The following is a 16,742-nucleotide window of genomic DNA, read 5'->3' as shown; positions in this document are numbered from 1 at the left end:
CCCCCAACACCCACCACTTCTTAAATATACTGACTCTGAGATTGCACTACAGTGCAGAAAAGGGAAATCTTCCCATTCTGCGCTGTAATGGAGATCTCCATTGACACACTCCCACATCAAAAAATTCGAACATATGGTGCCGACCATATGACGTTCGAACATGATATAGACCCTTCAATAGTTTAGTGCTAACATCTTCTGGTAGAGACTGTAGGTGAAGCCTGGAAAACCTTCTTAAAACTGATCTAGTAGCAGCTGCTCCAGAGGAGGAATCAGCAGTCTTATAACCACATTTAATAGAATGAAGTGCTACTTGGCGAGGCAGAAGCAAATATTTTTGCAGCAAACATTTAGTGTCAGTGTCCGGCAGGCTAGGAATTTAGACACATTGTCAAAAATAGATTTCATGTGCCTAATAATTAATGGCACAGAAAGCCAAAGTGGCAGTAGTACTCATGGCTCTACAGGTGCTATCACTTTGAAAGGCATTTTAGAAACTCTGACTGACTCTACAGAAAGGACTTATTATACAAGTATTTGTGACCATCAGGGACTTTACTTCTTAGGTACAAGAAACTTACATTCTGGGACCAAAGAAGCAGATAAAAAAGCATTTTCCAGAACAGGTGGCATGGCAGAGGATTTGGGAACTTCCATGTGAGGTAAGTTGTACTATCATCTGATATTCAGAAACTTATTTGTCTTCCCAGTTTATCATTGTATGGATGGTGTCACCAAAAGAGAATTCTTGTGGTGAATCGGAAGACATGGCATCTTCAGCTTCAGACTCAACTTCAACCTGAGGGAGAATGCATTTGGGAAGAAAAATCCAGAGGCTCAGAATCAGATTCTGCAGATGAATCTTAAAAAGATGTGCCTCTCCTTGTTGTGGGGAATCGTTAGAATCAAAGAAAAAAATGGGGAAATTTCAAGGATATTACAGCTTTAAAAGACCCTATGAATAGTCAAACCACTCCTGTTGAAGGTCCCTGACAGAAGGGGTAATAGGAAGGGAGATATGTCCAAAGAAAGAATGTGAGGTGAAAGTAGACCCTGAATGTACCTCCATGAGGGTCCCTGGAACATTTTCATTGACTAAAATCTGTGGAATACCTCCAAGTTCTACAGAAATGATCAACCAAGGCTCTCTCCTTGTGGTTTTGTTGACTGTCTTAGTCAAACAAGATATGCTAGTTGTTTACACTTTATTAGTCTCTAAAATGGTTTTGACGGCAGTCTGAGGGCTTATCATTAGCCTCAACAGAGTCATATGACTCTGATCTAAAGAGAGAAGGTGAAAAAGAAGTTATGTACTTATCATAACGTTCCATGCGAGTTGTTCTTCTCGCCTTCATTATTACTGATGGGATCGGAGCCGATCCTCGGCTCCGAGTTGGCCAATTTGCAAAGCTCGAGGTCTCTTGACAGCTCAAGGCCAAAGCCATATTCCACAATGCACCACTACTTTCCCCAGATCTTGTTTGCTGCCAACTAGCATAAAACCTACCCCAGATTCCAAGGAAATCATACAGACCACTTGTGAGAGGAAACTCCTCAGGAGAACCAAAACCAAGATAGAACTTCTCGAACTTCTAGACATTGAATGGGGGTAGGTGGGGGGTCGTTATAATGAAGGTGAGAACAACAACTCACATGGAACATTATGGTAAGTACATAACTTCTTTATGTGAAGTTGTTCAATCTCGCCTTCATTCTTACTTGATGGGTAGTGTCCCCAGCACCACAATCTTGGGTGGCTCACGGGAGTACCTGCTTAAGGACAGTAGACCCAAATGAAGCTCTGTCCCTAGAGGCTTTGTCTACTTTGTAGTGAGATATAAATGTATGTGGCTTTGACCAGGTGGCAGCTGCATAAATTGAATCAAGAGGTAGCCTGGTCAAAAAGGCTACAGAATTAGAAACCGCTCTTGTAGAATGAGCTTTGACTTTGTCATGTAATGCAATGCCTGCTTCACGGTAAATAAAGGATATACAATCAGAGAGCCATTTAGACAAGTTAGAGTTGGATACCGGTGCACCTTTTTTAGAATCTGAGAAGGAGACAAACAGCTGATTAGCCCTTCTATGGTCTTTTGTCCTGTCCAAAAGGAAACGAAGTTGTCTATGGACGTCAAGTTTGTGAAGCATATATTCCAACTTATTTGAGTGATTGGGAAAGAAAACAGGTAATTCAATTGTCTGATTAAGTGTGAATTTGGAACAAACTTTTGGTAAAAATTATGGATTCGTCCTGAGGAAAACCCTATCTTTGTGAAATATTAAGTACGGCTGCTTAATAGAAAGGGCTTGCAATTCCAAAATTCTGCATGCTGATGTAATGGCCACCAAGAAAATGGTCTTCCAAGCAAGATATTTCAGCTCAAAAGAAGAGGCAGGTTCAAAGGGTGGGAGAATAATCTTGGACAGGACTAGGTTCAAATTCCACAAAGCAGTAGGAGATCTGATCGGTGGCTTTAAGTGCATCATACCCTTCAAAAAAGCCTTAGCCAACTTGTTATACATAATACCATTTTCATACACACCTATATGAAAATTAGAAATAGCAGCCAATTGTACTCAAATGGTTCCTGCTGCAGCTCCTTCATTGAACAATTTTGTCAGAAATTCCAAAATATCCGTAATGGAAGCCAGAAAAGGGTCAATGTTATTTTTCTGGGCCCAGATGGAAAACCTTTTCCACTTACTGAGAAAAGTTTCCTGATTGATGATTTGTGTGACTTCAAGAGAATATGTCGAGCCTTTTCTGATAAATTCTGGAACCTGGCTATTCTGGGAATTGGAGCAGCCAAGCTGTCTGTTTGATGGACTGGAGAGAAGGGTGAAGAGCTCCTGATGAGTGGGTCAACAGATCTGGCACTGGGTCCAGGATCCAGGATCCAAGGCTCCTCCAATAGATGAGGCTTCAGAAAGGGGAACCAAATCTGACAAGGCCAATATGGGGCTATTAAGATTGTGTCCTGCCCAGAAAACTGGCTTTCTGTAAGTCTTTGGGAATCAGGGGAAATGGAGGGAAAGCATAAAGGAGTCCCGGGGGCCAATTGTGGACAAGTGCATCCCTCGGGGGTTGTCCCTGTTAAGGGATCAGGGCAAAGTAGTTGCTGCACTTGGTATTTGTGGGGGTGGCAAAAAGGTCACAGAAAAGCTGCCCCCATCTGCGGAAAATCATTTCCGCTACTTTGTTGAGAGACCACTCATGTGGCAACAGAATAGCTCTGCCGAGTCTGTCCACTATCACATTGGACTTCCCCGGGATGTGAATTGCTATCAGAAAGCATTGGTGGACTCTGCCCATTTCCATAATCTTAGAGCCTCTCGACATAGGGGGTAAGATTTGGTTCCTCCCTGTTTATGCACCAGACTACGGACATGTCTGACTGGATCGCAATCGTACCTAGAGGAAGAGAGACTTGGAAGGACTGAAACGCTAAAAGAACTGCTCTCATCTCCAGGATGTTTATGTGCAAATGAGCCTTGTGAGCCTGCCATGTACCTTGCGCTGTCCATCCCTGATAATGCCCCCCCACCCGATCAGGGAGGCATCCGTGGTCACTATTGCAACTAGAGCCAGGAAGAAAAATGGATGCCCCAGAGTCACTGTCTCTGACGTCAGCCACCACCGAAGATTGTCCTTGCAAGAGTTGGTTATCAGAAGTGAGTGATTCATTGGTTAAGTCCTGAAATGTCCACTGTGTGAATAGAACCAGTGAAGAATGTGCATGTCAGATCTTGCTAGGGGTATTGCAATAATCGCTGCTGCCATACTGCCGAGCAACTTGAGAATCTGCGATGCTGGTGCTTTTTGTCTTAACAGAAGATCCACAATTTGTTGCCGTACGGTAAGTACTCTTTCTGCAGGAAGCTTTAGGGACATGCTGACTGTGTCTAAGTCTGCTCCTATAAATACTGTATGCTGTGATGGCAATAAAACAGACTTTTCTGAATTTATCGAAATAACCAGTTGGAAACATAGTTCTAAGGCAGTGTCCCTTGCCCGAATAAGTTAATGCCCGGTGGGGACAGTGAGGAGCCAGTCGTCCAAGTAAGGACACACCCAGATTCCTAAAAGTCTCAAGTGAGCCTGATCACTGCCATGCATTTGGTGAACACTTTGGGGCTGTAGTGAGACCAAAGGGCAGGGCCCGAAACTGGAAGTGACTGTCTCCCAGCCTGATGATCCCTGGATGGCCTGGCTATTTTGATATGGTAGTACACATCCTGGAGATCTATAGAGCACATCCAATTGTCCCTCCCTAAGAAAAGGAGTATGGATTGAAGTGTGACCATCCAGAACTTCATCTTTACCACATATTTGTTGAGTCTGCTGAGGTCCAAAATAGGTCCAAAATAGGTCTCCAGTCCCCTGTCTTCTTTGGTACCAAAAAGATTCTTAAGTTCCAGATCCTTGCTGGTCTGCTGGGACTGGCTGGATGACTCTTTTTTGCAACAGTTTTTGGACCTCTACGGATGCCACATCCCGTAGACTGGGTGAACATCTGGGATTCCTTTTGTTGATCTGGGTTGTGAAAGAAAGGGGATGGATTATCCTCCAGATATAACGTTTTGTACCCATTGGTCTTCTGAGATTTTTAGCCAGGTGCCTAGGTACAAACATCCCCTGACTGCCTCCAGAGCAGGACAGTTGGGCCTCCTTTCAGGAGCGCTGATAGGACTTTCCAAGGAACTGATCCCTGTCACCCTGGTTTTGCAGCCCCCCTCTGCCATGTGGGCATCATCTTCCACCATTGCCTCCCCCCTCTGTCCCTGGAGGAGGCTTCACCTTATGAGTTTGGAAATGCTCCTTGGGTCTTACAGAGCCACATCTTCCCTCCCCGTTGACCTTTGGGACAAGGTCTGATAGGGGTAGAAAAATGGACTCCTACGACAGATAGAGTCTTACCATCTTGCTTACATCCGATGAGGGTCTCTTTAACATTTGGTCCAAACAAGGAAGAACCATCGAAGGGGGCATTCACAAACGATGACTTAAAATGTTCTGCAAAAGAACTTAAGCGCATCCAGGAATGTCTTCGCAAAGCAATTCCTGTACCCGCTGCCCTACTCATTCCATCAGCTGCATAAGACACGAGGCGCATGGAAGAGTTTACGATGAAATTGAGGGTAGCAAGCTGAGACGTCACTTTGTCCGCCACCGAATCAGCTACTGTACCCTGGAGAGTATCTCCAAGCTCCTTCAGGAGATCTCTCTGAAGCCTTGTGAAGTGGGTTAGATAGTTCAATGACCGAAGGGCAAAGGTTGTAAAACTGAACATGCGCTTCCTGTATCTGTCCATGATCCTAGATTCTCTATTAGGAGGATGGACAGACGTAGAAGTCTCCCAACATCTCTTTCTTAGTGGCTGCCGCCACCACCATGGCATCAAAAGGGATGGGTTTAGATAAAAAGGACTTATCTTGAGGCACTGAAATGTATTTGTTGGGCCTCCTAGAGACAGGCTCCATAGAATCCGGTGACTCTCAGGACCTTTGAGACAAAAGATCCATCGACTCATCAAAGGGTGGAGACACCCAAGAGGTGGAGGGTCGAGACCCGAAAGCCTTCAGGAGCACCAATTCCTCCTCGGTAGGGTTTAGGGGCTGCCAGTCACCCCTCTGCTTAAGGATCTCAAGGATATCCCCAAAGGAGATATCCACAGAGGGGGACCTGGAGGACGCTTCCGATTCCTCCAAATCGGTATCGGACATGATGGATTCCTGGGGGGAATCTAAATGTCTCCTCTTACATAACCTCTTCCGAGGAACCTCCTCAGTGGAAACTTCTGCGGAGGTCTCGGAAGAGCAGGGTTCCCCAAAGGGGCATCCTGAGGCTCTGGGTCCCTACGCCTACAGTGGATCTGTGGTAGCAGAGAAGATTCAGGTACTTTTCGGGAGGAGGTGGCCATATCAGAGGTTGTGGCAGTCCGGGGGGACAAAGCCCTCCTCATGGCATCGAAGGCACCACGGCTCTGATGTGAGAAAGCACCCAGGTACAAAGACACCAAAGACACCTCCCGCACCAGAACCGCCGGCGCCAAGCCAGACATAGGAGCCAAATTCATCCGTGCCAAAGCCCCAAGGGGGAGAGTCGGAACCAGACGTATCGGTTCGACCCCCCTGGAACTGACAGGAGAGTGTTGCCTCCCAGATTCTGCCACCGGAGTAGAGGACATCAGGGTTGTTGGTACCGACAGGTCAGGAGTGAGTGTCGTTTCCGACTGTTCCACAAATGACTGAACAGCCTCCTCTGGCTCCGATGTCTCGATTCGAGTCAGAGGAGGAGCAGAAACAACAGGAGAAGACTTTGTCAGTTCTGAAGCTGCTTGAGTTGAAGCCAACAGAATTTTAGCTAGTGCTGGATCCTGTAAAAGTCTCCGCACCACTCGATCCATGTCTGAATCAGAGAGTCTGGAAGCCTGAGAGGAATCCACCGATGGAGCCGTGAACCCAGAATCGGGGAATCTCAAGGTAGGAGATACCGGTTCAAAGACTGGGGGGACCGGCTCCTACCAACTACCTACATGGTCGGTTCCGATGACAATGGAGCTGAGACAGGAGCTTTCTTGGATGATTTTGGAACCGAAGAGCCCTTCAGACCCAAAGTAGTTGAAGAAGCTGGTGAAGAAGGTTTTGGTTTTCCCGGAGCAGAATCCAAGTCTGATTGAAAAGCAGACAATCAATCCATGCTCCAACTTACGTTTCCTTTCAGCCAAAACTCTAGCACTGAAACCATGGCAAATAGAGCAAACCTCCTGTAGATGGACCTCACGCAAGCAATAAACACATGTGGTGTGGCCATCAGTTATAGACATCTTCTGATTGCATTTAGGGCATCTTTTAAACCCTGATTTTGCCTTCTCAGACCTAGTAATAAGAATACAGTGGTCAGCAAAGAAAACAACAATATACTCTCAGTAAATGAAACTAAGCCTAACCGGCTACAATTACAAAAAGGCAGCTTGCTGTAGCGGATTCCTAAATGTCTATAACAAACACAGAATAAGCCTAACAGGCTAAAGGCAAAGAACAGAAAACAGCCTAAAAATGGCTAAGAGCCTAACCAGCTAACAAAAAATTGAAGAAAACTGCAAATGCCTAACTCGGCTAAAGGATAGGGCAAATAAGCCTAACGGCTACACACAGTTAGAAATAACAGGAGCCAACGCCCAACAAACTAGAAGAGATGGCTTATGACCAAAACGAGATATAATCCGTAAATGGATACACTGTCCTAACTACAAGTCTATGTGAACACTAACAAGAAAAAATAGGAATATTCTGAAAATTTTAGCACAAAATAGTAAACTTATCTCTCCAATGGCCTGAGCTGTAGAAAAATGCACGATCGGTTGCAGCGGCAAACTAGATTTAGGGAAAGTAGTGGTGCATTGTGGGATAGGGCTTTAGCCTCGAGCTGTTAGAGACCTTGAGCTTTGCAAATTGGCTGACTCGGCGCCGAGGATCAGCTCCAAACCCATCAGTAAGAATGAAAGCAAGATTGAACAACTTCACATCTTTTTTTTCCTCAGCTTTGGAGGGATGTCTGACGAACAAGACGTATATATGTAGACTGCATCCTAGTGTGCATGACAGGCTGCAGACCATTTGTTTTCCAAGTACATTTTAAGAAAAGACAAATGGTTTCATAGGGTCTTAGGTACAAAGGCTTGACAAAACAGTATTGAATGTTGTGATCAGGTCCAAGGCAAAACATGCACTTCTATATGCCTCTCCTTATAAGGGATCTGCTGACTGCAGTCATACTACCCTCTCTCAGATGACATGAAACATTTAATTTCAAATAGAAAATAAGGAAAGAGAAAGGGTCTCAAAAGGGTACTTAGCTGACCTTAGCAAAAGTAGCTGGATCCATTCATATGGCAGACAGATTCTAATAGAGTCTTAAAGGAAGCACAGGCATGAGAATCCCTGCAAATTCAACACAAAACCACACTGAATAATAAAATGCCATAGAACTGGATACTATTTTTAAGCTACAAATATGGTAGAGTAGCCATCACTGAATGATCAGGTTCTAGCCACGGAAAGGGAACATCAACAGTAGATCTAGCCATTGTAAATAAATGTTGCAGTAATACAATAATTCCAGTTGACTTGTTATACAGTACTGTAACCTTTTTTGTTAAGTTATACATTTTTCTTTATTACTGCTCACACAAATCATGTTACTTTTTTGGTGAAGTTACTTTGGCTATTCCATGAGGTCATGAAATTGCCAATTTTGACTGCTCTTGCAAGTCTTCACAGGGGAGTCACCTTCCCTATAGTTCATCTTTCAGTGAAGAACCTACTTGCACCAGTCTGTGTGAGACAGACATTGTGTGTCATGTGACCTGGGCTGGGTGTTCAATCCACATTTACTAAATATTCCTTAAATATCTGATATGGTTGCTTTCGTCCATTGCATTACTTCTGCTGCTGCCATCTTCTTTCTATATGGGCCTGTTGCTTCTGGCCATTCCATGAGGCTAGAGAGACAGTGCATCAAAGCTAGAGTTTAGAAACAAGTCATCTTTTAAACTAACTCTGTCATTTCTCATTTTTCATGTTTTTCAAAGTAAAATTGAAAAAAACTATTTCAGTTTCACTGCATGGTCATCCATCTTCTGCAAAACCACTGACATATTTTTATTTTGTTTCTTCATTTTTTTAACTTGATATGACCCTACACACACAAAGAGCTCTGAAAAATTATAGGGGAAATCCCGCTGAATAGTAAATGTCCAGGATTTAATAATTTAATTAGCACACTGTGAATGACCTTGGGGAGAAATCAAAAGGGATCAAATGTGTCACATTTTTTCATAGCACAGCAGAGGAAGCTATCAAGGTACCTGAAACATTTACTTTTAAAATGGTGTAAAATTAATAAAATTGCAGCAAATTTAAACAATACTGCAAAATAAAGAGGAACCTTACTATATATCACGACACTTATTTTTTATACTGGAAAGTCACTGATCATAGCTAGACAGCAAGACTGAATTTGATGACTTGGCTGAAACACTTTTAAAAAGAATAGTTTGCACAGGTAATCTACTAAACAGTTCTGGTCTGATGAGATTGAGACTGCTTGCAGGAAAAGGTTGTGGAAAATAGCAATGTACCAAGCAATCACTGCCAATCTGCAGAGAAGGCAAGACTGTGTGCTCCTGTTTGTTGATTTACCTCATAACAGTTTTTATAAATCAGAACTTGAAGAGGGGACCGGAATTGATGGAAGCATTGTAGAGCTAGAATCAATGCTTTTCATCTCTTTGATGTTTATGTGCTGTTTCTGTCCTTTTATGAGCAAATTCACTGTACTTTGTAACTTTTTATGCAAGCCCCCACTAATATCTGGTACATCTGTTGAGGCACTCTGAAGGGGAGAGGGAATTTGGAAAGGGACTCAAGGATTCAGGTTTATCCGAGTAATCCACCCTGAAATTCTTTCTTCATGAATGGCAAGATATGACAGAGGATGTCACTACTGAACCCATATGGACTTCAGGTACCACTAGATTATCCTTGCTTGTAGCCTGGCAAAGGGCATTACTTGAGTGGTAGATGCCATATACCGCAGGCCTCTCAAAATCTCTCTTGCAGAGGTCAAAGATTGGTTTGTCAGGTACTGAACGTATACTGTTAAGAAAGTAATCTTATCTAGAGGTAGGAAAGCCATCATCAGAAAAGATGTGAGATGATAACCTAGGGAAACCCAAGAATGGGAAGGAAGTAGGTTGGACTTGTTGAAATTGATAATGAATCCCAGATCCTGACTGTGAACTGTAGGCTGTGAAGATGTTTGTGTCAAGAAGTGACATGAATTAGAAAATCATCCATGTAGAAATATATATAAATATAGTGAAGCCTACAGAATGTTACAATTGTGGCTATGCACTTTGCAAATACTCCTGGAGCAGTAAAAAGACCAAAGAAGAAGGTAGTAAATTAAATGCGCAATCAAAAGGAACATCCTGCCAAGATGATGAATTTGGATGGTTAGATAAGCGTCTGTGAGGTCCAGGTAGCCAAAAAAGGATCTTGGAAAAATAAGTAAAAAGGACTCTGCAAGGTCAGCATTTTGACCTTTGGAATGATTAAGAAAGTGTTCAGAACTGACGCATCTAGAATACTGCTCCAAGTGTCTTCCTTACTTGGGACCAGGAAGGAATCTAGAGTAGAAGCTAGAAGCCCTTTCCTGTTTGATTTTGCTGCAACAGGGGAATCAAGATGCTTCCTCTTGCAAAGCTTCTTCCGGGATGGCTCCCCAGTGGGGTCTTCTGTGGAGGACTCTGGAGAAAGGGTTCCCTTCAAGAGAAGGTCTTGCGGCTCCCATGCCCGAGATCCCAGAGGAGGAGGTTGGGACAGCTGCATGCTAGGGGGGGGGGGTTCTGGTTCCAATGCCAGTGGTGCCAACTGTGAGCTTGTGGAAGCGAGGAACCTCTCCATCACCTGGAAAGCAGACCTGCCTGAGGAGGGATGGGAGCCAGGAACCGAGAAGGACAACCTCAGAACTGGGATCACATCCCCACCCCGATGACTCCACCTCCAGGTGAGGAGCTCCAAGAGGACTAGTAGCTGACAGGAAAGCCGGAACTATAGTTGGTGCCACAGAAAAAAAATCGGCACCGAACTAGGTATCATGGTGCTGACAGCCCAATCACTGCACCGAAGGTGCAATAGTTCTGAAGGAGCCATGGCACAAAGAGTTATTGGTGCCAACAGGGAAGTCTCCACTGTCAGAGCCAAAACAGAATGCACCAGGATGGATATTGGTACCAAAATCTCTGAAACCTGGGAGGAGGTCAGAAGAGGATACACACGTGAATAGGCCAGGAAAGCTTCCATTCCAAGAGAGAGGGAAAACCTAGTTGTGGTCGGTAATTCTCTAGCTGACAAAAGCTGGTCCACAACCCTCACTACATCTTGTTCCAAAAGACTTCTGGTGGATATGAAGGAAGCTGCCGATGGTGATTCTGGTCTCTCAATAAATGGGCTGAATTGTTGCCCCAAAAAGGGTCATAAGATGGAGAGTACCTTGTTCTGACAAGGTGCTCAATCTTTGGAACCACCGGTGTCATCATTGTTGGAACCGTGTAAGACATTGGTACCGTGGCCAGAGATGGTGCCAATGCTGGTACAGTGGTAGGGGCCTGTGTCATGATCAAGGCCAGCACTGCGGGATAACACAGAGACCCTGGTGCCGAAGCTGTCTGCGCTGATGGCACAGAAGAAATCTGGTGTTGTCACGGTTCCGAGGAGGACGGAGAAGTCAGCACCGAGTGACTCTGTTTCTCTTTATGTTTTTTGACATCCTTATGCTTAGGAGATGGTGAGACCTCCGTCCCAGAGACAGCCTCTGAGAAGGGGGTTTTCAGCATACCCTTCAGAATGAGCTGATCTTACGTTCAGCCAAAGTATGGTTGCGGAAGCTAGAACAAATGTCACAAGACACGTTAATGTGGTCAATGACCATCTGAGTTGGGCGTCTTACGTCCGCACTTATCACACTGCTTGAACCCAAGTTTAGCTTTATCCGACATTATGACAAACAACCACACAAGCACTATAGTCCTAAAACAAACACTATAACTACCAAAAAACACAGCAAAGAGTTATAGCAAAGAGGAGGAGTTTTTTTTGTAACAGACAGAAAGGAAGAAGCACCAACAAGGGTACTGAGAAATACCAAAAAGTTTAAAGGAAGGGGCCTACCAAAGGTAGGGAAGAGGGATAGTACGAAAGGACTATCAAAGGTAGAGGGTAGGGTTTAGTGAGAAGGTATAGAGTTTATGAACAAAGAGATAACCTTGAAGAAAAACTGACTAAAGGAAGGTAATTAGTCGATAAATCCACAAAAAACACTACACTTAGCTTGAAAGAAGGGCTTGGCACTTCTGACGAGGAACGCGGCAAACAAGATCTGAAGAGACTATGAGAGGGGCATTGTGGGTAAGACTTAGCTGAGGGTTTTGGCTGGCACAAGCTTGGTACCAGCCATGTTGGTTCCGAGGAGGGAACTGAAGTCCTATCAGTAAGGAATGAATGAAAATTTACAACATCAGATTGATTGATTTCAAAAATTGGTTAGGTTCTGGTGTCATTCTAAGGGGATCCAGTATCTGTCTGCCTGGGATGACATGATTGCCAGACCTTGATGCTTTGCCATAGATTGCCTGCATTTGTCACCTCTGGGCTTCCGGATACTGGCCAAGTCCCTTGCCACCCACACAGTGCCTTTTTTAGGCGGTGTTCCAAAGACCAAATTACCACTGTAGCAGCTACAAACAAATGCAATCTGAGGGTCATGCTGCTCAATGCTAGAAGTCTAAATCTCAAAATGCACTTGCTCAATGTACTCCTTAAAATGGAGAACATCAACATTTGTGCCATAACAAAGACCTGATTCAAGGCATCAGAAAGCACCCCTGCACTACTAGGCTATAACTCATTCCACATCTGTCGGCCCCAGAACTTGGACCAAAGCTCCAAAGGTGGTGGTGTTTCCATATTCATAAAGGATGTGCACACCTCCAGACTGGTAGCCCAACATAACGCATCAGAGATACTTTAGGTGCAGCTAACATTAGGTATGACAGTGATTCAGGTCGTAGCCTGCTATAGGTCCCCAACCATGTCTCAAGACTCACACTCCACATTCCTAAGCACCCTGGAGAATATTAGGACCCACTCCACAATGGGGGATCCACCCTGGATCCCAGGAACTACCGCCCCATCATTCTGATGAGCCTGATCTGCAAGGCCATGGAACGTATTATCATGGAACTTATAAACAAAGACATTGACAACCTTCAAACACTGGACCTCATGCAGTTTGGGTTCGTGAAGGGCGGATCTTGTCTCCTGAACCTGACTGACTTCTTTGAATCAGTCCCCAGAGCTGTGGACAAGAGTAAGGTGGTCCACACAGCCTATGTGGACCTCACCAAGGCCTTTGACACCACCCCCCAATCTGGAATCATAGATAAACTTACTAAGCTGGGCATTAATTCCTACATCACTTGATGGGTTGCCAACTAGCTTACTGACAGAAACCAGACTGTAAAAGTAGTCGACTCCAAATCCAGCTCCAGACAAATGGAGTCCCAAGACTGGAAAAACTCCCTTATCAGCCTCAACAAAAAGTTGAGATCCCTCATCAAATCCTCTAAAGCTAGCTATGAAAACAGAATTGCAGCAGATAGTAAAGACAACCACAAGCCTTCTATAGTTATGTAAAGAATCACCACGGCAATACCCAGATTTGTTCTGAGCTACTGCACAGTGGTACCTCCTATATTGCCAATATACTGGCTGACAGATTCAGTGCCAGTTTTACCCCTCTCCCCCCCCAAAGGACCAATCACAATACCAGTAGATTGCCAGGCACCCAGTATTACTGCTTCACAGATTAAAACAGCACTGTCCAAGGCCAAGAATACAGCTTCTATGGTACCTGACAATATCCCTGGCTATGTTCTACATGAACTACAGAGTGAACTGGCACCTCACTTGTGTGCCCTGTTCAATCACAGCCTCACAATGGCACACTGCTACAGTCATCTCATCTCCATGAAGGAGGAGCAACTACAGACCCTGGGAACTATCGCCCCATTAGCCTGACGAGTCTGATATGCAAAGCTATGGAATGCATCATCATGGACCTAATAAACAAGGATATAGGGAATCTCCAAACTCTGGATCCCACACAGTTTGGTTTTGTGAAGGGTAGATCATGCCTGCTCAACTTGGTCGACTTCTTTGAGTCAGTCACCAGAGCTGTGGATGAAGGCAAGGTGGTTTATACAGCCTACCTTGATCTGGCCAAGGCCTCTGATACCATTCCCCACTCAGGAATCATAGAAAAACCCATTAAGCTAGATATCAACCTCTGTATCACTAGGTGGGTTGCAAACTGGCTCACAGATAGAACCCACAGTGTGAAAGTAGCGGACTCCAAGTCAGACTGCCGACCAGTCACGAGAGAAGTCCCACAGGGTTTGGTCCTGGGTCCTCTCCTGTTTGGTATCTACCTCTCTGAAGTCCAGGGCAACACAAAGCGACTCTGGCTGACAAAGTTCACAGACAATTGCAAGTTGTGAGCTATTAACTCCCCAAGTGATGTTGACATCCTACAGAAAGGCCTCAATGAGACCAACAACTGGTGTCAGACCCATGGCCTTAAGCTCAATGCCAAAAAAATGTGTCATCATCCCCTTTGGGAAAAAATTCCCATGAATTACCACATTGATGGTAGTCCACTGAACACAGAAGGCGTTATAGGAGATCTAGGAACACAGGTTGATAGCAACCTCTCTTTTTACCACCACATTGCCATTGTGGTCAGAAAGTCCTTTTGTGTGGCACATCTCATTACTAAGGGTTTTGGATCCAGGACAAAAGAGGTCATTGTCTCCCTGTACTCTTCCCTCATTAGGTCAATCATAGAGTACAATGCCCCATTTGGCATGTACCTCACTAGACATCTGCAACAACTGGAGAGGCAGCAAATGTACCTCACAAAGAGGATCCTAGGCCTTAACACTTGTCCTATATGTAGAGACTCAAAAAACTCCAACTATTCTCTGTCTCATATCACCTTCTTAGAGGCTATCTCTGCTTGACTTACAAAGCCATGTCTGACCCAGCTCTGTTAGAAATGCTACATCTAAAGAAATCCCCATCCCTACACACCACATGCTCTAGAGACCTCAACGTCATTATCACAATCAACAGAATGTGCTGGAGGGGACAGGTTCATAACCCAGAGACTGCCCATGCTATAGAATAGACTTCCCATACATGTCAAACGGAGCACCTCACTGGCCCTCTTCAAGAGAAATCTTGATGAGTGGGTGGGAAATAGAAAATTCACCACAGGGATCACTCCAGTGGCTTTACTCGACAGAGGCACAGGGAACTAAGGTTGGGTGACACGATGCCAGGGTAGTCCTATGGGCTAGGCTTGTAAAGGCTCCAGGGCCATTAGCCTAGTACACACCTATGAACCTATATGAATCTGGATCTGATGGGTCTTTATCATCTTTAGGTATTACAGCCACCACACTTTCTTCCATGATGCTGGTACTCCTCCTTTTAAAATACTGCTAAAATCTTCTAGATGTTTATCACTTTCTTCCCTCCTAGCTTCCAGACTTACATAGGAATACCATCTATTCCTGGGGACTTTCCTGTAGATTGGTTATACATCACCAATTTTATCTCATCTCCTCCTATCCTGTTAGTAATAGAACCTCATCTGCCTCTAACCTTGACATATTTAATTCTTCTGTAAATATTTCAAGTTGTACTTTTCTTGATTTTCAAAATTCTCGACATTATGCAGATTACCATAGAACGTCCAAAATATTTCTAATACCTCTACAGGATCTCTGGTCATTTTTGCCACAGGCTCCTTAAGCTTGGCAACAACCCTTTCGGCTTTCTGTTGAATGAGTCATTGTGCTAAAAGCTTTTGTGCTCTGGAGTTATTATCAAAAAAACAGTTGATTAACAGCAATCACCCTATACTTATGCATATTATAAAGGTAGTCTTATTTTCTCTTTAAAACTCTTGTTGTTCTGTGAGATTCCCCCTATTCTGCAATACTTTAACCTATGTCAATCCCTCTAAACAAGTCTTGTTATTTCTTAACCATCTCTCTCTTTCTTTACTTCTTAACCATCTTTTTTTTTTTTTTTATTTCCACCCAGTTTTTAAAATCCACTTTAATTTTATCCCACTCCCCAGCTATATTTTCAGAAGAAATTTTTACCTTCTCTAATAAATCCAGAATAATCTCCATTACCCATTCCTTAAATTCCTCTCTTTTTAACAGATAGGTTGGAAAGCACCAGTGTCTCTTTTATTTTAGTTATTATCAGTGCGTGATCTGAAACAGTTATTGGATGCGTATCAAAACTTTAAGTTAAATGCATACGTTTCTGTGAAATATAATTTCTGCCTAACCTTGTCCAGTTTTTGTACCTTGGGGAATAATATCTAAATTCTGTCTGAACTCCACTATTAAATTCACATCTTCCATACCAAATATTTTCATAAATTTCTTCAAAAATCTACTGTCTTTTGTTATATTTTCCCTTTTAGGCCCCCATACACATCATCACTGTTGTAAATCAAATTCCACTCCTCACCTGTAAGTAATATTTTCTCCTGAAAACTGATTACTTCTCCCATCATTTTCTTACTCTTCATTATAGCAGTTTTAGGTGAAATATAAATACATGGCAGCATAATCCTCCCGCCCTTGCTAGTAGTTCCTTATTACTACACATCTACCATTTTTTTATCTCTTCAATCACTATTTTTCTTTGTCTCAGATATTCCACTAAATAACCATCCCGAAATCCTTCATCAAATTCATGTACTCATTTCTTTCCAAATGTGTCTTTTGTAGCATAATTCTTTGTACTATGCATTTTTTAATATAGTTCACTACTGTTTCTTCTTTTTTTTACATGTGTCTGTGAGTCCATTCACATTTAAAGATATATGGAAAGTGTCATTATGGTAAGAAGATATTATGCCCACCTGTTATGTATAACAGTTTTTTTAATGTACAGCTTCAGCTTATATATGCCTTGCGCACACAATGCTTGGCAGGATGATCTTTTATACAGTTGTTTCTTGACATATTCTCTGCATTTGGTGTTTGAAGTTCTCAGCGACCACCAGTTAGCAATTTAAAAACAATTGTTAC

This window comes from Protopterus annectens, chromosome 7.part1 (genome assembly GCF_019279795.1).
Source record: "Protopterus annectens isolate FY-2018-M chromosome 7.part1, PAN1.0, whole genome shotgun sequence".
NCBI classification, from domain to species: domain Eukaryota; kingdom Metazoa; phylum Chordata; order Ceratodontiformes; family Protopteridae; genus Protopterus; species Protopterus annectens.
This window is presented reverse-complemented; position numbering follows the sequence as displayed.